We start from the raw sequence: 21,895 nt of genomic DNA on the forward strand, positions 1-21,895 counted from the left end.
CACCCTCCAGATGTGGAGATCCAGCATCGCACAATTATTAGAAGGAAAACAGAGAAGGAGGATTAACCTTACAAGGAAAGTGTTGTGATGTTAGGAGGGAGTAGAGTGTGGTTTGGAGCAGGCTGACCTGTGGGAAGAGACATAATATCATTACTTGTTTTATAGACCTCGTCTCTATCCCACTAAGAATTTGTAAACTGTGCTGGCCGCATGCGATGCTTTCGGTGAATGAAACCACCTGCTGCCCAGTAAAGCAAAGGACAAAGATACAGAAGGTTTGTACGTCCCGCTCCCTCTTTACTCTTAGACACATATGTGTGTGGTACCATAGGGAGAGATGTTTCTTCCTTGTGGCTAGTGGGCATACCTGATCCACACCTACACTTTCAGCTTTTCTTTTTCTTGCTCTTTTTGTGGTCAATTGGAGATTCTTATCTCATGAAACTTCCTGCCCAGACTGGCTTTGAATCTCAATTCTCAAATCTTAGCCTCCTGAGTAGCTAGGATTTCAGACATGAGCTACTAGCTCACCACTGAACCTTAGATTCTTTACATTGCTACACCACAATTTTAACTGATCCATGAAAATATATTGTTTCTTGTAGTAACAATGAGAAACAGAAAAAGAAACTTTAAAAATGTAAGTTTGCCGATTATTCATCTGAAACATTCTATTTTTTTTTTTTTTTTTTGAGTCCGGTCGTGGGGCCTGAACTCTGGGCCTGGGCGCTGTCCCTTAGCTCTTCAGCTCAAGGCTAGCGCTCTACCACTTGGGCCACAGCGCCACTTCCGGCTTTTTTCTTTTTGCTTATGTGGTGCTGAGGAATCGAACCCAGGGCCTCAGGCATGCAAGGCAAGCGCTCTACCACTGACCCACCTTCCCAGCCCTCATCCGAAACATTCTAATTTTGTCACTTCTGGCATTGGAGCCTGAAAATGAATATTCTTTTTAATTGCCTCTCCCCATTGTCTACCTTAGTTTCCCTTGTGTTGCAGGAAGTTGTAAAATAAAAAGAAACAGATGTATCAGAAGATCAAACAATATTCTCGTATGTATAGGCTATACATATTAGAGTTCAAGATGCTATATTACCTTCATTGTATTAAAGTAAATACATTTTTATTTCAAAATGTAATTTGAAAGGGTTCAAATTTTAGATTAGAATAAATATTAGCTAGAAGGTTTATTTTGCAACTATGAATATTAATAGCATTTAAGATACATTCTTTATAAATATGTATACATATGGAATTTTATCTGTGTATCTACCCATATGTATATATAATGGAATTTTACTTATCCATTAAGAAGAAACATAGAGGGACATGTTAAATAGCCTAAGTTAGAAACAGAGAGACAAAAGACACATATTATATGTGAAAGTTAGGTATAATAACATACATATATGTAAACATACACAGGGTCATATTCATATATACACAGACATATTAACTAAAGTATGGCACATTCAGAGGAGGATTCTGATTATGTAAATCCTCTGAATGACTAATACAGTTTATCAAAGTAAATCCTTGTGGGATGTCTCTGTCAGAGATAGAACTTGGACTTGGGTAGAGATGGATCATTTAGTTACTCCAAATTTTGGAAATATACAAAAGAATGGAAAGGTCTGCTATTTCTTTAGTCAATTGTTTATAAAAACTTTAAAAAGTTACTAATAAAAATCTTGAGATTCCTTTAATTAAAGATTAAATACTTGCTTTAATTCTCCCTATGTTTACCTGGTATGTGAAAATATAGCAAGAAATATTCTTCCCTTAGAGTCACCTTCCTGTCTCAGATAAATGGAGTGAATCCATGACTCTGCTTGACACAATCTAGAGGAGCTACCCTGCTGCTTCATGGTTATTTAATTATGCAATTATTCATCAGGTTCTCATTTAGTCCGCTGAATTATAAATAAGGAATCATAATGAAATCAACACTGAGGATTAAGTTATACCAAGGGCAGGATACAGAAAGTGTTAGTGCTATTTTTCTTCCCTGCTGGCTCATTAGCCTAGCCCCTTAGACAGAGGTCAGAAATGACTCACTACTGAAAATGATGAGGCATTTTCAAGCTGTGTTGATGAAATTTTGAAAGATAATTGATTTACCTGCCTGCTGATACTCTTTAGTGTTTAAAAATAATATATATATATATATATATGACATGTATTATGTGACATATATCACATTATAATTATAACCATATATAATTACAATTATAACCATATATAATTACATATCAGGAATTCTTGGTCAAAGAATGGAATGATTCTTGTTAATAAATGAAAATGATTAAATCTCAGAATTCTAAAAATAAAAACATAACAGTTTTAAAGGAATTATCTACCAAAACGTAGATCCATATAAATTGTACTGTTCTGATTTTTAAACAATGAAAGTTGGAGAAAAAAAACCGTTGAATTGGATATTCAGAAACTGGATGTAAGAAATCTTAACACAGTTTCAAATATTGCAGTAGAAAATGTACATGATCATTTATATTTCTTGCTTTTCTACATTAGGATCAGTCTACAAATAAAGCACCAAAATATGTTGTTTCATATTTCCGTAAGCAAGTGTGTTCTATTTCATCTTAAAATCTAGAAAAATATTAATGTGGATAATTTACCTATAAAACCGTGTCACACCTGTTGGACACCAGTGGCTCATGTCTGTGATCCGTACTGCTCAGGAGGCTGAGACCTGAGGATCACAGTTTAAAGCGAGCCTGGGAAGGAAAGTCTGTGAGACTCTTTATCTCCAATTAGCCACCCAAAAGCTAGAAATAGAGCTGTGGTTCAAGTGGTAGAAAACTTGCCCTGAACACAAAAGCTTAGGGGCAACACTCAGGCTCTAAGTTCAAGGCCTAGGACTAGCACAAATGGGCACACACACAATTGCACACACACATCACACTTGCTGTTTTTAATGCTAGCTAGTTAACCATGGAGATGAAAAATTCTACCTAATTTCCTAGATTTCCATTATAACAAATCTTATACTGAAAACTTGAAGTGACATCTACATCTGCTTTGATTGCACATTTATGACTCGGGCAGAGGGGTGTTGGTCCATCCTGCCCATATCCTTTCTGGAGTACTTCCTGACATTTTTACCTTACTAATGAGAGTTGCTTAGTAGAGGCCCAAGAAGGGACCTAGCACACCAGTGTTGGTGTTGGCATCCATATGTTAATGATTGGACAAAGCACCTTATTTGCCTAAGCTCTCATTTTCCAATAAGAGTAATTACCTTAATGCCCTTTCTTTGCTAGTCTAGAATATACTTTCATAATTAAAGGAGAAAGTACATATATGGAACATCTGTCTGGGCATCATAATTACCTTGAACCACACTTCTCATGTAAAATAATTCGTCATACATTATTATGAAATCATTTCTGTTCTGCCCATGGCAGCTGGGAGTATTTACACTTCGTAGAGCTATATGCAATGCCTTGCTTCCCTCTTTAGTTATCTCCTTTTGGATCTTTATTTCCCAAGACTCTAGTCTTTTTTAGAGAGGAAGGAAAGCCTTATTTCTGAAAGCCAAGATTCGCTTCAGTTTAACAGTAAGTCTACACTGTATACTTGAGATGATCAAAACTGGCTTGCATCTTATTCCATTGAGTCTAAATTCTAAAGGACATGTTGGCTGATTAGGGTGTTTTTTGTGTGCACAAAAGCACAATGATTATGACAAGTTACCTGACTCTTCTGGGAAAGGGGGCTATATTAGATAATATGCTATTTGGTTATTAACTAGGAAACTTTATGACTAAATTATTGCAAGCTGGGAAAATTTCTGATTTGATCTTTGTGAGTCCTGGTTTCAGATAGCATGCCTAGGGTGAGACTTAATTAATAAACTTTGCATTTGGCCTAGGTAGCTTGTTGATATCTAACATGTGATTACTAAATCAACAAATAACAATTGAAAGCCTACTACATGCCAGGAAATCTGTTAGACTCTGAATTAAAAAAAAAAAAACCCAAAACCTACAATGTTGGGCTGGGTGCTAGTGATGTATACATGTAATCCTAGCTATTCATGAGGCTGAAACCTGAGGATTGTGGTTCAAAGCCAATCCTGGCAGGTAAGTCTGTGAGAGTCTTATCTCCAGTTAGCCACCAAAAAGCCAGAAGTTAAGCCAGGGCTCAATTAGTAGAGCACTAACCTTGAGCACAAAAGCGCAGGAACAGCACCCAGGCCCTGATTTCAAACACACACACACACACACACACACACACACACACACACACACAGTTGCTTTTAGACTGGTATTTCAATTACACACACACACACACACACACACACACACACACACACACACAGTTGCTTTTAGACTGGTATTAGTGTCTACTTACTCAAGAAGCTGAGATCTGAAAATCCCAGCATATGAATCTTTGAGACTCTTTAAATAATCAGCAAAAAGCTAGAAGCAGAAAAGACTAAAGTGGTAGAACAGCTATGAGCACAAAAACCAAGCCAGAGAATGAGGCTCTAATCCAAGCCCTAGTCCAGGCACACACAAAACATTTCATCTGAAACTGTCTCATTTATCCAATTGCTATTGCATGAATTGAAATGTTCAAAATAAGACAAAAATAAAACTACTGGAGGAATAAAAATCACCAAGTACATTAAGTGCATAGTATCTCGTAAATTTATAAACAAAATCTCTGATGGTTCATTAACCCAGGGTTTTTCTTGTTTTTTTTTTTTTTTTTTTTTTTGTCAACACGATAGAGTCCTTACTATATCTGTATGCTACAACAACATGTGCTATCTTTGAAACAATGCTTCAAAGTGAGCTCCAGTTTTACAATTTTATAGACACTATACGGGAAGTACGGGAATGCACATGTGTTATTCATTCAAATAAAGTCATATTCTTACGCTTGATATGCTTTCAGAAACTGTGGAGGAAAAGATTAAAGTGAACATGTATTTAGGAACACATTTTGGTGCCTATGACTAGGTGGGATTCTTATGGCTTTCAAATTATGAAAATACTAAGAAAGGAATATTGAACAGCAGTGCTAGTTTCACAGGAAAGAGATAAAGGATCCGGGCCTAATTTGAGAGGAAATCCCTTATCCCACTTCCCAGATATTTGGTGAATGGTTGGCAACATCTTAAATCCCTTTTGATTAAAATAACACCTACCATACACAGGACATAAAACTCACAGGAAAGAGTAAATCATAGACTCATATTTGTCATAGAAGTCAAGAAGAGATAGCAAGCAGGGGTGTTGATATCAAAGGAAGGTAGAAATGGATAATTCCCCAGTAAAGTGGAATCAGGAAGCAGAGGTCAGGGTAAACTATGTCATAATTTACTTAAACTATCATTTCTCAAAAAAGAAAAACAGCTTAAGATGTACTTTAGACTAGCTTAGCATCTACAAGGATCTATAAACATATTTAAGTGTCCCTAGTCTCTGAGAATTTTTAATTTTTACCTGTTCATTTTGATGTTACATGTAAAGGCAAAATTTGTCTTTTGTAGTAATTTTTGCAATCAGAAGATTTTTTTTTGAAAGAAAATCATTCGTCTCTCAGATGATTATTTGTCAAACACAGTGTGTAGACATCTGTAGCAGCCAGCCTAGAAGATTGTTTCCCCTGAGCTTAGATTGCTCATTTAGGAAAAAAGAAGAACAGGACCCACCTAGAAAGATACAGCTGCTAGAGGTCACCTGTGTGATTCCATTCAGTCTCAATCCATTAGACTCAGAAAAGGACAATGCTGGAGGGTTTCTCTGACTCCACAGGGGACTTGGAGACAGTTGCAGCATATAATTGTGCAGAAAACTTAAGAATCCACTGCAGAAATGTGGTATTTATCAGAAAGGTAGGCTAAGGGGAAATGTTTCTCTGGAAATGATTCTTAAGACAATAGCATCTCACATCTTATTGGCACATGAGCTTCAGAAGTTAAGAAATGCTTATTTGCAGTGTTTTCTAATCATTGTCCCCAGTCATCAGAATCACTGGAACAATTCGATTTAAAAGAAATACAGAGCAAAGTGGCACAGTCCTGGCCTACTGAATTGCAGTTTTCTCGATAGGAGCCAGAAAAGCTGCTTTCTTATATAAACCTCCCAGGAGGTGCTGAGATACACAAGAGATTAAAAGCCAGTGTTCAGAGTTAACAGTAACTGCCCAACAACACGGTGCCTATCTGAGCCACCTCCTTCCTTCCTGCTTTTATTCCCTTTCATGTATTGTGTATATTGAAAATATAGCTTCCTCTCACGGAGGCGGCTAGCACATAGGCTGGGGGGGAGAGGGAGGGAACGAGACAGGTGAGCCAAGCGCTTCCATGGAGACATCTAAGGGAGACCCTAACGTGTAAGATGTCTCTGTTTCTTTTTTGTGCACATATAAAGAGAGGATCAGAAGAAGAAAAACACTCAGAATTCTCCATCAGTCTGAAGGACTGTCCCAAGAACTGCTCTGTGACATGGAAGACAATGTCTAAGAAAAGTCTAAATTTAATGAAATGGGAAAGGAAGGTAGTTGGGGATGGAAAGATTATGGATGAACTAGAGGAGGAAAAAAACCCAATAGGACGCTATCTCCTTATCCCAAACCACCCTCCAGAGCCCTCCTGTTTCTATGCAAAAACCCAGTGTCTTTAGTAGACTTACAAAGTGAAAGATGATCAAGTATGAAATGAAAATTTATATAAAGTCAAAGGAGGTCCATATATAATGATAAAGGGATCAACTCAGTAGATAAAGATCAACTCAGTAGATAAAGATAAACAAATTCTAAATATATACACCCAATACTAGATCACTTAAATATAAAAGGCAAATATTACTGGATCCAAAAGAAAAAATAGATACCAACACAATGGTACTTATGGACCTTACCCCACTTTCAGCAACAGATAGTTCAGAAAGAAAATCCATGAAGAAACATAGTAGTAAACCCATACCGTAGACTACATAGGCATAATGGAGCTACAACATTTCCTTCAAAAACTATAAAATATATTTTATTCTATTTCCTACATAGAACACTCTTTAGTACAAATAATACATTAGGCCACAAAGCAAATATCAACAAAGTTTTAATTAACATTTTTAAGTAGTTGTACAAAGGTGTTTCAATTCAACAAGTCAGAGTAAGAGTACAATGCATCTTGAATAATGTCACTCCTTCCATTGTTCCTCTCCATCTTTCCCAATCCCATCCATGCCTCAGGAATTTTATTTTTGTTTTTGTCATTCATGGGGCTTGAACTCAGGGCTGGAGGTGCTGTCTCTGAGCTGGCACACACACACACACACACACACACACATACATACAGAATCCTATTCAAGTTTTGAGCAGTTGTACAACAATAAATGACCAGAACAAAATTATAAAGATTCAGAATGAAACTGCTCCTACCCTCAACTACTTATAATCTCTGGTAGCCAGAAGAGAATAGAAACAATAAGGACTATAAGGATTATAAGAAACTAACATAAATAATTGTTCACTAACAAATTGGAAAGCCTAGACTGACATAGAGGATAAATTCCTAAATATGTTATACTAAGACTGAAGATGGACTCAAAAAGAAACAGAAGTATGTATGTGTGAAATAGAAGTGTGTGTGTGTGTGTATGTGTGTGTGCACGTGGATGCTACTACTGAGGTTTGGACTCAGGGCTAAGGAGCTGTTTTGTTTTTTGCTAAAAGCTGGTGCTTTACCATTTGAGCCACCACTCTACTTGCAGCCTTTGGGTAGTTAATGAGAGATAAGAGTCTCGTGGACTTTTCTGCTCAAGCTGGCTCTGAACTGCAATCCTCACATCCCAGCCTCTTAAGTAGCTAGGATTATAGTCGTGAGCCACCAGTGTCCAGCAAGAATAAATAAAAATCCCAAACAGACCAATATTAAGTAACAAAATTGAAGTGAAATCTTGAAGAAAAAGTCAGGGTCCAATGATTTCACTGATGAATACAACACAACTTTTAAAGAAGAGCTAATGCTAGTTCTTCTCAAACTATTCCAAAAATTGGAAAAGAGAAAACGGTAAGATTCCTCCCACAAGGGCAGCAAGCCTCTGAAAGCAGACCAAAGTACAATGACAAAATGAAAATTGCAGAGTAATATTCCTGATGCAGAAATTAAAAAGGCAAATTAGATGAGGACTAGTGAGAGAGGGCTGGCTGGCAGGGGAGGATAAAAAATGTTAAATACTATTGAAATCGATTATTTGGAATTATGGAAATGGAACTAGGGAAACTTGTGGGGGATTCTTTTTGTGGAGGGAGGAGGCAAGAAGTATCACTGATGGGTGAGATGGATGGGGAGCTGCAGTAACAACCCCTCCAGATACCTCACATCAGCTAATAAAACATTCTCAAAAATTAAAAGAAATCTATAAACTAAATCCAGAAGCATATAAAAAATTGTATACATCTGTGCCTCCTCTCCCTTTCCCTAAATCAGATGTACTTATATACAAGACAAAGGCCACAGAAATAAAAAAAACAGGGACAAAGGGGCAATCTGACTTGTTGATTGATAGTCTCGATCTCTCCTCCTGGGCGTGTGTTCACTTTGGAGTGTGGTCTCTTGAGAGAACACCAGCACTGCAGTTCGGCTATAAATAACTGTTGTGTCCCTGACTTAGCAGCTTATCTTGTCTGTCTTCATGTTGGAATTAACAGTAAAATAGGCTGTCATGAGAATACACCTGAAATCAGTCATTTTAAGGGAAGAAAACAACTGGCTCTTTTTGCTTTTAAAATGACCTAGAAAGCAGATCCAGTTTAGAATAGTTAAAAAAGGACAGACTCTTCCATAAATAGTGTCAGGAAAACAGGGTATTCACATATAGAAGAACACTCACTTCAGACTATAAGCCAAAATTAACCTCAAATAGGTAAAGGGTTTAATTTAATATTATCTGAAATTTTAAAATGACTACAGGAAAACATAAGGGAAAAGTTCCATGACATTAGTTAATGATGTTTTAGATATGACCCGCCCTAAACAAAAGCAGAGGAAATCATTGCCGATTGAAAGACAGTCTAAAGACTGGTAGAAAATATTTGTAATTACATATTCTATGAAGGGCTAATACCTAAAATACGAATATGCAAGGGACTTGAATAATTCTGCAAATGATATAGTCTCATTCTTTAAGGCTGAATAATACATTATAGAGCACATTTACCATATTTTCTTTATCCATTTATCTGTTGATAGATACCTAGGTTGATTCTATAACTTAGCTATTGTCCATAGTGCTGCTGTAAATTTGAGTGTGTATGCATCTCTATGAGCTGACTTGTATCCCTTCAGTAATGCATAGATATATACACACATATAAATGTGGATACATATATGTACACACATACATGCCCAAGAGAGGTACAAACAGGGTCATATGCTAGTTCTAATTTCAGTTTTTAAGGAAAATCCACATGATTTCCATACTTCCACTATTGAAGTACATTGTATAAATGTATGTAAAGATCATAATGAAATCCATTAAGAATTTCTTTTTTTTGGGGGGGGGGTCCAGTAGTGGGGTCTGAACTCTGGGCCTGGGTGCTATCCCTTAGCTCTTCAGCTCAAAGCTAGTGCTCTACCACTTCAGCCACAGTGCCACTTCCGGCTTTTTTTCTTTTTGCTTATGTGGTGCTGAGGAATCGAACCCAGGGCCTCATGCATACAAGTGCTCTACCACTGAGCCACCTTCCCAGCCCCTCCATTAAGAATTTCAACAAAGTTAATGAGGATAAAAAATAACATGGTGGTAAATATGACCAAACAGTAACATATGCATATATGGAAATATCATGATCAAATCCCACACAATGGGCAACTTAAACGCATTAATAAAAATGTGGCTAAAGAGACATACAGCCAGGTGCTAGTGGCTTACACCTGTAATTCTAACTACTCAAGAGGCTGAGATCTGAGCATGGCAGTTTGAAGCCAGTCTGAGAAGGAAAGCCCATGAGACTCTTAGCTCCAATTAAACACCCAAAAAGAAGAAGTGGCGCTGTGGCTCAAGTGATAGAGCACTAGCCTTGAGCACAAAAGTCAGAGACAGACCCTGAATTTAAGCTTCCCGACTGGCCAAAAAAAGAATACCAGCAGAAAAAGTTTCATAAGACTGCATTATAAAACAGATTTCAAAGAGACTGTTGGAAATCTTCAGTGACAGGACATGAAGTATTTATGAACTCACTTTCCTCAAAGTTTCTAACTTAGGATAAAAGCTGAGAGAGCACCAGAATATAAACACAAGGGCAGGTTTATTTTTTTCTGTAAATAAGGATTTATGTGGGTGACACTAAAGCATAAGTGCAGTATCAAATCTTAACACTTTACATATCAATATGTATAATAACTAAAAGATGCTACAGGATTTTTTAGATTAAAAGGCAAACCAACGCCAAGCTGGTCTGGATTCTTCTGTATGAGTTGTAGTTCCACGGTAAGACTATAGGGGGCACCACAGACCTTCCACAGCAGCTGTCCCATGAATAGTGATAGATGCTTAGACCAAGAGATGGAACCTTCTGGACAGCCAGGCATTGGAACACGTTACCTCTCCTGAACTAGCTTATGTTTGTCCCAAAGTGTGCTGTTTTTATGCCAGATATGACAAAAAGATTGGAAATTACAGCAATACTACATATAAATCTGTTAAGCTTGAATAGGTGTGACCTGTTGGCTTCTTGGATTGAAAAATCTTAATATTTATCTTGAGCTTCACATGATTAAAGGCTCATCCACATAAACCAGATTTCTAGAATGCTTCACAAAGCTGAATAAACTTCTCAAAAGAAATTCAAATGGTCAATAAATACCTTCAAAATGTCCAGCATCTTTAGCCAGCAGGGAAAGGCTGATCACACTATCCTGAGATTCTCTTATCCTAGTCAGAATGGTTGCCAAACAACAAATGATGTGGAGAATGGGGTGAAAAATCCTAATTCACTGTTGGGGGACACAAAGACTACTGCAACTACTATAGAAATCAGTGATTTCTCAAAAAACTAAAACTACCTGTTACACCATTCTTGGACATTATACTGGAAGGAATATAATTCAGCATACAATAGGGATATTTGCTTAGGCTGGTAATAAACTCATGTTTGTTGAGGGACTATTCACAATAGCTAAATAATGGAATCAGTCTAGGTGCCCAGCAAATGATGAATTTATAAAGAAAATGTTGCATATATGTATATGTATATATATATATATATATATATATATATACACACCTGTGTGTGTGTAAGCGTGAACAAGCACATGTACAATGGAGTATTATTCAGTCATTAAGGATAAAACCATGTCATCTGCAGAAAAATGTATGGAAATGGAGATCATGGTAAATGAAATACTGCACATTCAGAAAGACATGCATGTTTCCCTTCATATGTGGAATCAATAGGAAAGGGAAGGAAGAAAGGAAGAAAGGAAGAAGGAAGGAAGGAAGGAAGGAAGGAAGAGGAAGGAAGGAAAAAAGGAAGAAAGAGAAAAAAAAAGTAAAAAGAAGGGCTGAGCATTGGTATCTCACACTTGTAATCCTAGCTACTCAGGAGGCTGAGATCTGAGGACCAGGATTCAAAGCCAGCCCCGGCAGGAAAGTCCCTGAGACTCTGATCTCTAGTGAGCCACCAGAAAACCAGAAGTGATGCTGTGGCTAAAGTGATAAGAGCACTAGCCTTGAGCAAAAGAGCTCAAGGACAGAGTCAAAGCATCATGACCACCAACAAAAGAAGTAAAAGAAGGAAGAAAGGGACAGGAAGAAGGAAGGAGGGAAGGAAGGAAAGAAGGGATAGAAGGAAAAAGGTGACTAAAAGGAAGGGGACCCGTGGGAAGCAGATAGGTGTGGCTAAAAGGAAGAAGACAAAAATACTATCAAGCCACTTTATGTACATATATAAAAATATGATAATGGAACCCATCACTTTGAACAAATCATACACTAATTTAAAAGAAAGCTATTGCTGCAGAGAGCTTGTACCAACTGGCAGACCACTAATAAAAAGCAACGATGGGTTAGCTATATCTCATGCCCCACAGGTTGAAATCTACAAGTCAGAATTCTCATTTTCTGCAGAATCTTTGGTAGCTCTGACATCACTGGCTCTTCATTTCCAGTGGTAGCAGCCAGGTGAGCTCAGCAGGCCTGCCCTGGCTCTTTAGAAAGTATGTGACCTTTGCTGTGCTGGAGGCTTACCCATCCTGCTTGTCTGTATGATCTGCTTTGCCCTCTCAACAACTAGGCTCCAGAGCTCTGGGCACATGGATTCAAGGTCACTTGGCACGACTAGGAATGTCCTGGTTGTCTTTAATCAGAAGCGACTGACTCTGTATAAAGTGAGTAATCATTCACTAAGGCAAATCAGCCTTCCAACAGAATTTCAGATCTATCCTTGGTATAGGTATTAATAACCTTCCTTCACAAAGGAGACTTGAGGTTTGAAAAGCCACACAGCTTGTAGGGAAGCAGACAAAATGGCACACGCACATTGCAGTTCTCAGTCCCAGCCTCCACGTGGCACTAGGCTTCTGTGTTTGAGGGACATACTTGCTATTTATGGGTAATGTTGACTCTTGCCAGAACTGTGCTGTGTTTTTCTGCAACTTAGTGTGCACTGAAATCATTGAACAGTTCTCCGACCCAAGCACAGTTCACTCAGACATTAAAAAAATTACTTACTTTTTGTTTATGTGGTACTAAAGAATCAAACCCAGGGCCTCATGCTTGCTAGGCAAGCACCCTTTGGTTAAGCCACATTCCCAGCCTAAGAGCAGACATTTTTGAGAGTTAAACAGGAAATGCTGGTTTTGAAAGGCATCAACCAACCACGCTAAACATACTGCTACTTAGCAGATTTTTATGATCACAGAAATTATTCTAATATAAGCAAAAATGTCTAAAATGTTGCTACAAAATAAGCAGTGGACTTCTCTTCACTGGCTCATGAGAGAGGTGCCATTGACCAAGATGCATTGTATTCATCAACTGCTTTATTGAATGGTAATTCCTTGTACAACTACTCAAAGAAAAAGAAAAATCCTGAAAGAAGACCTGAGAAAGTAATTTTAAAATGTTCACATTTGTGCCCTGTCTAATCAGAATTTTTTTATGGCTACCATAATTTAAAAAAGAACAAGATAATAGGCCTTAACAATGCATTTACAATTGTGCTTTCATTTTCTAAAGTATATTTCTGTTGATAAAGGGTGCCATGGAATAATTATAATGATTTATTTTCTTTTCTAAGAATCCATCAAGGACAATCGGCTGTATTTGTATTACCTGCCCATTTTTTAGCACTTGCAAGCTTTATATCTTATTTTGAAGTTTTCAAAAGAGCATAACTAGAACATTTTACACAAAGGACAGACATTTCTTGTCATTCAATTCAATTTCTATTTGAGAAAGCTTGGCATTGTCTCAGAAAGGCTGCCCAAAGTCACCAAGCCAAATGCAGCAGCTCACACCCATAATCCTAGCTACTCAGGAGGGTGAGATCTGAGAATTACATTCAAAGCCAGCCCAGGCAGGAAAGTTTGTGAGACCCTTAATCTCCAATTAACCAGGAAAAAAGTCAGAAGTGGATTAAGTGGGCCAGGTTCTGAGTTTGAGCTCCAAGACCTACACACACACACACACACACACACACACACACACACACACACACACACACACACACACACACACACACACACACACACACACACACACACACACACACACACACACACACACACACACACACACACACACACACACAGAAGTGGATTAAGTGGGCCAGGTTCTGAGTTTGAGCTCCAAGACCTACACACACACACACACACACACACACACACACACACACACACACACACACACACACACACACACACACACACACACACACACACACACACACTCTGAGAGAATAAGAATCAGAACCAGAACCATGCCAAAGACTGCTCTTTTCAGCTTAGTACCTCCACCTGCCTGGTGGGAGTCAGGTCTCATGGTTTCTTGAACTACTACTTGTGTTGCTGAGTGCATTCAGGGCTCTGAATGCTCTTTTACCTAGGCCATTTTGAAGACTTGTTTTTGAAGCTGGAAACCCTGAGAAATAAGGCTCCTTTTGGTAAAAAAGAACAGGCTTGTTTTCCCCCTTGTAACAGAAGCTCAGCGAGACCCACTGCCGACATTCCATCCACCTCCACACACCTCAGGCCCTTGGGGTAAGGGGGAGAGAGATGTACAAAATACACTGATGCTCTTTCTGTTTGCAGCTCATGAACAATACAATTCTTTGTTTCAGATCCTACTGCCAGCCCCCACAAAACAGCAGCAGGCTAATTTATTAACTCGCAAGCATAGTAAAACCAAACCCCAGACCTGATAGACTCACTCAGTTTGAACATTCTTGTTTATCATTACAACTTATTTGACTATAATTACACAGGCTTTTCACCAAGGGCTCTAGTTTATGTTTCCATTACTGCGAATTCTAGTAATTTTTGTTATCATTCTTTGTGTTGCTGAAGAACTTTTATTTTACTGACAGTAAAGCTAATGTATTTTTGATATTTAGACGTGTTAAAAGGTTTTTAGTTTTAGAAATAGTAATCTTAAAAGGAAAGTTAAAATCTGCAGAAAGGATATTTACCATAGATAAAATAAGCTTCTATTTATCACGGTAAGATTTGAATACAGAGCATAATAACACAGTTTCTGGCTAAGAAAATTGCATTTTGGAATGTAAACCTAAAGTGATTAAAGGACAATTTAAAGAAAATTGAATGGCAAATATAGTTGGCCTTTTAGTGGAACTATGCTCCTCAGTGAGTTCTCTAAAGAAAGTAGTGAATAAAAAAATATACAAAATTGAAGAGAAGGTTGTCTGAAGCTAAAGTTTTAGAAGCTTTCGTCTGAAGTTAAAGTTTTAGACTCACCATTCCCAACCAGTGTGATAATCCTAGGCGAGTTATTTATTCAGTCTATTCTTTGTTTATATCACAAGGGTATGAGGATTACTGATGTAATAGCTATGTAGCACTTAGTAAAGGTCTAATGAATATTTCCTAATGTTACTCAATGTTTCATTCAGCTTAAAAATTGTTGTACGGAAATTACAACCACAATGGCCCAAAGATAGGATGAAATTTAATCTAAGTTTTTTCTTTCTATAGAAAATAAATTTTTCCCAAGTGTCAAGCTATTGACAACAAAGCCGAGTCTACCACTCAGTACTGTCAACTGCACGGCTCATCATAGAACTATTGGCTGTTTCTGTAGTGTGAGAAGGGAAATGTCTATTTCCTGAGAATACCAGGAAGCTGGAACGTGAGCTATCATGGGTGAACAGTCAAGGGGGCAGGATAGATGAGTAGAGGGTGGGAAAATGTAGTCATAATATTCAATGTACGTATGTGTAAATTAGGAAATTGAGAGGATGGGAGAGATTGGGAGAGATAGAGGAGAAGAAAAGTGACACTAATTAAGATGCATTGTACTCAAACTGACATGTGAAATAGAAAGCCCTTTGTAAAACGACTTAAAGCTTATGAAAGGAAAAAAGAAATCCCTATTTTCTTACAGCTTCTGCCAACTCCATTAACTACCTCAATTTTTTGTATTGGAAGACAATGGTGTGTGCAGATAGATATGTATAATTTATATTCATAAGGTATAATAAAGAATATATACATGCATATATACACTATATGTGTGATACCCATATACATATATATGCATATATAGTATATTACACAAACATTTATACATAAAATTATATAGACATTATATACACACTTTTATACACACAGGTCTGTTATGCAATACATTATGTTGACCATGTTGTCAACTTTCAGGAATAAACTACTGAACCCAATATAGACATCAAAGGACAAAGCATATTAAATTTGCCCAAGTTTTGCAGAAGGATAAAGCACTTATTGTCATACAAATACAAAGGCAACTAAAGAGGCTAGAATATGAATAATGAGTAATAAATCCATACTTTCACTCTTCATTCATGTTTCCTGTATTCTTTCTCAGCTCTTCATTTTTTAATATAAAAAGTCTAGTTTTCCAACATTAAATTTATAAGGCATTCCACATTTGTAGTTGGAGCTACCAAACAGACTATTTTAAAGGTGTGAAATGCATTTTCCCAGAAGCTCAATTCAAAAGCTGCCAGCATTCAATATACATTAGCAATGAGTGTTGGTAAACTTAACTGTTGGTTCTGAGACACATCACCTCGCTTCTCGTTTCTTGCATTGACTGCAGTGGGAGGAATGATTACACAAGGAAGCAGCTGTGAGAACAATGAACAAAACTGAAGCCAAGTGACTTCCAGAGCTAAGCAGTAAAATGCACTGTACAACTAACAATTATATCAAGGAACAAAGCTTCAGATATGACAGGTATGCTGGAAGCTGGCTATTTTCTGCAACGGAAAATACAGACAAAAAGCTAATGTCACAATGAAAATGCTATATTATTAATAGGCTACAAGGCATACATTCTTCTCCTGCAGACTTCTGCAAACAAGTTGGTAATTAATTGAGATGTAGGAGACAGGCCCATTTTATTCTCCTGGTAGCATTGTGTGTGTGTGTGTGTGTTTGTTGTTGTTTCCTTCCTCCTTTTCTTCATTGCTACAGAATGATCATAATCAAGGCATCTAAATAGCTATGTTAGTATACTCAGGTGCCAATTTGCTTCACTTTTCTGCTTGGTTCGTGTGTGTATGTATGTGTAGGACATTCCAGGAGCAGCAATCAAGCTGGAGTGTGCCTTGAACAATGTGGGAAAGGGAGGAGTGGCAGGCATAAGATCAGTATGGATAATATATGGCTCTAAATTTGCATCAGAATCCCGGCTCTATCTGCTCCCCTGAACCTACGACCCTGCGGCCATCGCAGCACGGGAGACATGGTGTCACGCTAGATCCAGGCCTCATCTTTCAGAGGACTGCTTCTGCTTTCGTCTTCTGTTGCTCTGAGACACCATACAAAGAAACTCCGGCTCCTGCAGGACAGACTGTGTGAGGAAGCCCTGACACCGAAGGCCAGAGCGGGGCATCCAGCCGGGCCCAGCTGCCCAGTCTCCCGGGGTGCCAGGCATGCGAGGAAAGCTTGCTTTGACCTTCTAGACCCAGCCAGCCACCAGCTGCACACTGTCGAGTTAGGAAGGAGAGGTGATGTGGAACAGGATGAAAAGCCCCATTTCAAGTTGTGCCTCACAAAATCATGCGTAACAAGATCAGTAAAACAAACAAGGAGGAAGGACAGATGGTGATTTAGTCTAATAATCAGAGGGCAACAAGGAGAAATATACATATACTTATATATATTTATAATTTATATATATTCATCTATCAGGAAGACTCATGTCATTTGTAGGGAAACAGATGGACTTGGAAAAAATTATGTGAAGTGAAGTCAGGCCCAAAGAAACAAAGGATGCATGCTTTCTTCCATATGTGGAAGTTAGATTTAAATCACAAGGAAATACATAAATACATACAAAGTAATATGCATGCATATACAAACCTATTAACTAAAATATTATACATACAAGGGATGATTCCAATAGTGTAATACCTTTCAACAAATAATTTAGTTTAAGAAAACAAATACCAGGAAGCTGGCAGTCGAGCGAAGAGCAGACAAATGGAAAGGGAAGGGTGAGAGAATGTACTCGTAATAGTCAATGCATGCATGTGAAAATGGAACCGGGTAAATTGAGGGGGTGAGTGGGTTGGGAGGGGTGACACTGATCAGGATGTATTGTACTCACAAACTGACCATACGAATTCAAATCTCTTTGAACCGTTACATACTAACGACAACAACAACAACCAGGAAAAAAAGAGAAAAGCTATGTCTTTGGGTGGGGTAAAAGCTGTACAAGTGAATAGGACCAACGTGAAAGACATTTCACAGAAGACTTGTGACTTGTAAAGTGCATAGAAGCTCTGTTTTTCTGTTTACTGTGGTCATCACAGTTTTGTCTTTCCCCAAATTGCTAAGTTGAGAATGGATGAACACGAGCGTACTTGGTGCTGGGGACGCTGAGGCGTGACTGGATCACGGCTAGTCTTCACGAGTGGAGGCCGTCCCCTTGTAAGACAGGCTCCAGAGAACGGCTCTGCTGCTGCTGTGTGAGGGCCCCATTTGTGAACCAGAACTCCGACAAGTCTCCCAGTATTTTGGACTTTCTAGCACCCAGTATTGTAAGCAATACATTTCTGCTGTGTATAAGCCACCCAGTTTATAGTACTTTGTTCTAGCAGCTCAAAGAGCCTAAGACAATAATCTCTGAGGCAGAGGTTGCTGTTGAGTAATTCCTTTGAGGGTCAGCTTTATCTGTTCCCTCAGCTCAGCTCTAAATCCCAGTCATTCAAATGCTAATCCAGGTGTTACTGTAAAGGTATTTTGTGGATGTGACAAAAGTTTATAACCAGACGATTTAAAATAATGATGATCTTTGATAATCTAGGTGGGTCGGATTCAATCAGGTGCAAAAACAAACAAACAAAACCCAGTAGAACTGAGGTTCTCTAGAAGAAATTCTACTTACTGACACCAGTCTCAACTACTATCAGAATTCCAGCCTGCCCTTCCTAAAGACCTGCCCTGAAGACTCAAGACTTCCCACTTCCTTGCAATGATCACCTCTCCCTTCTTGTTCCCCCTTCTCTCGCTGTCCCCCTTTCTCCTGTTACATTCCCAACAGTTTCTAACAGGCACTTAGGCAGAGAGGATTAGAGGAGCCTCCTGCTAATGTAGGTGAGCCTATGAGAGGATCTATGCTTCCGATGTCATCCTGGTCCCAGGCCAGATGACCTAGCACAGCCTGGCACCCTTAGCTCCCAACTGGCGCAGAAGACAACTCTAAGTCTTCCCAAGTTTAAATATGGCTGAGAAAAAGATAAGCGTTTAATGCTTAAGAAGGAGCAGAGTGAGTTATGAAAATGGGAGCCAAGGCTGACTTATTCAACTATTACAACGCATCTGTAACCAGAAACCTGTGGAAGACAGACACGTGGGAATAAAGACCATAAATACACATGTAGATTACAAACTTAGTTCTTGTTAGCCTGAAGAGTGCTGAAATGACTATAGCTAGCTGTGTCTTCTGCTATCAGCAGCCTTGGCAGGCAGGGATAGAGTTTATTTATACAGAATTTTGGTTTTGCACAGCTTAGCTGCTCACTGTGTTCCTCTTCCTGGAGGCAGTTTCTGCCTTTTATTGCTTTGGAGCCAGGATTCACCTGTGCTAACAGTTCCCTGTCCCTAGGTTCCAGTACTATTTCACAAATGATCATAGAACAGTTTAAAACACAAAGTTCTTACCTCATGGTTCTGAAAGTCAGCTGTTGATGATGTGACCAGAGTCCTGGCTCCAGTCTTAGAGGCAATCAAGGTGTCAGCTACTTTGTTCCTACTGAGAGTCTCTGAGGGGAATCCTTCAGGATGCTTGCTAACTATTTTACACCTACACAGCATAGTGCCTGCTTCCCTGCAGGCTGTCAGAGTATGGTATGCACACTGAGCAGCCTCCTTCCAAGGCCATTTTGCCTGTGTGGTCACACTCCAGTTTTCCCTCAGCAACTACCTCTCTCACAGCAGAATGCCCCTGACACTAGCTCTTCTGCCAGGTAGATCCCAGCCCCTTTTAAAAGCTAACTTGATTAGGTTAAGGCCCAAGCTAGTCTCCCTATTTGGACTACTGTGAGACCTTAATTATCTCTGCAAAAGGCTTCACAGCCTACCTAGGACTCTAGATTAGTGATTGCATAACTCAGAGAAGGTGTATGTACACCAGGAAGTGGGAATCTCAGTGGCATTTTTTTCACAGCTGTGTTGTGCAGCAGACAAAACACGATAATCATCTCTTCAATAGAAATGAATATTCTTTATATAAGTCAAAAAGCTTTAAACATATGAATGCTGAATGAAATGCTGATGTGTTTCACCATGAAGATGTAATGGACAGGTAAAGACTGAATATGTTTAATACTCCAACAGAAGTATATATTGTGAAATAATTACAACCCTGAAGTGAATTAGCACAGTCATCATCTGCTATACTTGCTTCTGTATTAAGAACTTTTGAGCTCTAATCTTAGCAAATTTCTTCTAAAAGGATGTTCTTCCTAAGATGGCTGCTATTCAGCCTAGTAAGTAAATGTAGACACACAACATGCTCATTTCTAATTACAAAGTCTAAAAGTCAATTCCTAGAAATCTAAAACTTCATCTCTATCATATACTTAAGTAATTCATATATCTCATTACAATCAGCTTCATGATTTTTATTTATTTATTGTCAGTCATGGGGCTTGAACTCTGGGCCTGGGCGCTGTCCCTGAACTCTTCAGGTCAAGGCTAGTGCTCTTCCACTTTGAGCCACAGAGCCACTTCCAGTTTCCTTAGAGCTCAGCTCTCTGAGTAGCTAGGATTACAAATGTGAGCCACCGCTTCATGACTTAAAAAATTAAGAGTGGAACAGCGAACAACAAAGTTTCATATAGAATTAATGAAGCACTAACCCTTTAATGACAGAGGAAACTTGATGTATAGTTATTTGATAGTGAAAATGATTATTTTTATACTGTCAGTTATTCCCCAAAGTGAGTTAGAAAGATGTGCTTTAGAGAAAATATCCAGAAAGAAATGATTATAAAGACCATGGCCAGGCAACAATGGTATATCCCAGTAGCTTTGTTAATCAAAAGATTACCATTAGGGAGGATTTAATATGTATCCCTTTCTGTGCATTTTTATTGTGCTTCCCTTTCAGTTAATTTCTAGGAGAAATTATAGGAGCAGAGTTAAATCACCTGTTTTGATCTTCTGTAAACCTTGGAAACATAGTTTATCTCTGGGTCCCACTGTCCATGTCTGTAAAATGAAGCCAGACATTTTAGAACTAAAATCTGTGCCAGTCTACTCTGCTCTAACGATCAACTCTTAAAAAAAGAGGAAATATTCCACTTAGAGAAATAGAATGCTTTAATGGATACAAAAGGGTATTCAAGTGCTTTGTTGGGGTGAGTTATCACTTTCAATGTTAGATTATTTTCACAGATGTTTGAGCATGTCCGAAAGCTCCTCATTCCTGCTTCTAAGTGTCATGCCACTGAATATACTTTCCTCTTCTTTTGCTTATGTTGTTGAGTTTTCTATTTGCCTCAATGAAAAGATTTTCATCATCCTACCAAGTTATGGATGTCTTAGATATCCAGGTCTAATAGTGTACAAAAATCAATTCTGTTTTTCTTCTAATAATGTCTTGTCATCTTTTTGGCATTATCTACAAAAAAGACAAGTTACAACAATAATGAACTTTCAATGTATTAAAATCACTGCAGTTTTAACATAAACTTAATGCAGTTCACATTTATAGAAAGGTTGTATACTGATTTTTTACCACATTAAGTTTATAGGGGAACTGTCTATCCCTAGCACATTTAAAACTGAGGAGATACATGTAATTTCTCAATGAATAATGCAGAAGCCTCTTCATTTAAGAGGTAAGTAGGAAAAATGGAAATAAGAAAAATAACAGAATGAAATAATATTTGAAGTCACACAACAATGTTCGCTATATAAAATGGCCTAGAAGAGATCCACGTCCTAATCCCTGAGCCTGTGGATGTGCTGCATGGACCAAAGAAAATGGAGGTTGCAGATGAAATAGATTGCTCTCAGTAGACCTGGCTATGGGGCCAGGTAGCTGGGTGAGAAGAGGAGAAGACAGGCAGGACTAGGAAGGACTGGGTGCAGTTTTGTTGCTTGACAAGCTGGCATCAGGGGGCCAGATAAGCCCAAACTTGAAAGTAGATTCTAGCAAAATGGCAGGACACAGAGCCTCCT

The 21,895-nt window shown here is 38.4% G+C and overlaps 1 protein-coding gene across 8 annotated transcripts in view; it reads left to right on the forward strand.

Moving 5' to 3' along the window:
- Positions 1 to 21,895, forward strand: part of Pgbd2 (piggyBac transposable element derived 2) — a 41,580-nt gene that overhangs the window by 13,553 nt on the left and 6,132 nt on the right. For 3 of the 8 annotated variants that reach the window (XR_011374741.1, XR_011374746.1, XR_011374744.1), the window contains 2 exons: positions 166 to 275; positions 16,296 to 16,432. The exons of 1 other annotated variant lie outside the window; for it this stretch is intronic. The gene's annotated coding sequence lies outside the window, so the exon portion shown is untranslated. Of the gene's footprint in view, positions 1 to 165; positions 276 to 15,193; positions 15,348 to 16,295; positions 16,433 to 16,882; positions 16,966 to 21,895 lie in introns of those variants that run through there. 4 more of the 8 variants (XR_011374742.1, XR_011374745.1, XR_011374743.1 and 1 more) reach the window with 4 other exon arrangements.

Source organism: Dipodomys merriami, unplaced genomic scaffold (genome assembly GCF_024711535.1).
Source record: "Dipodomys merriami isolate MVZ:Mamm:240054 unplaced genomic scaffold, mDipMer1.0.p SCAF_24, whole genome shotgun sequence".
Classification (NCBI taxonomy): domain Eukaryota; kingdom Metazoa; phylum Chordata; class Mammalia; order Rodentia; family Heteromyidae; genus Dipodomys; species Dipodomys merriami.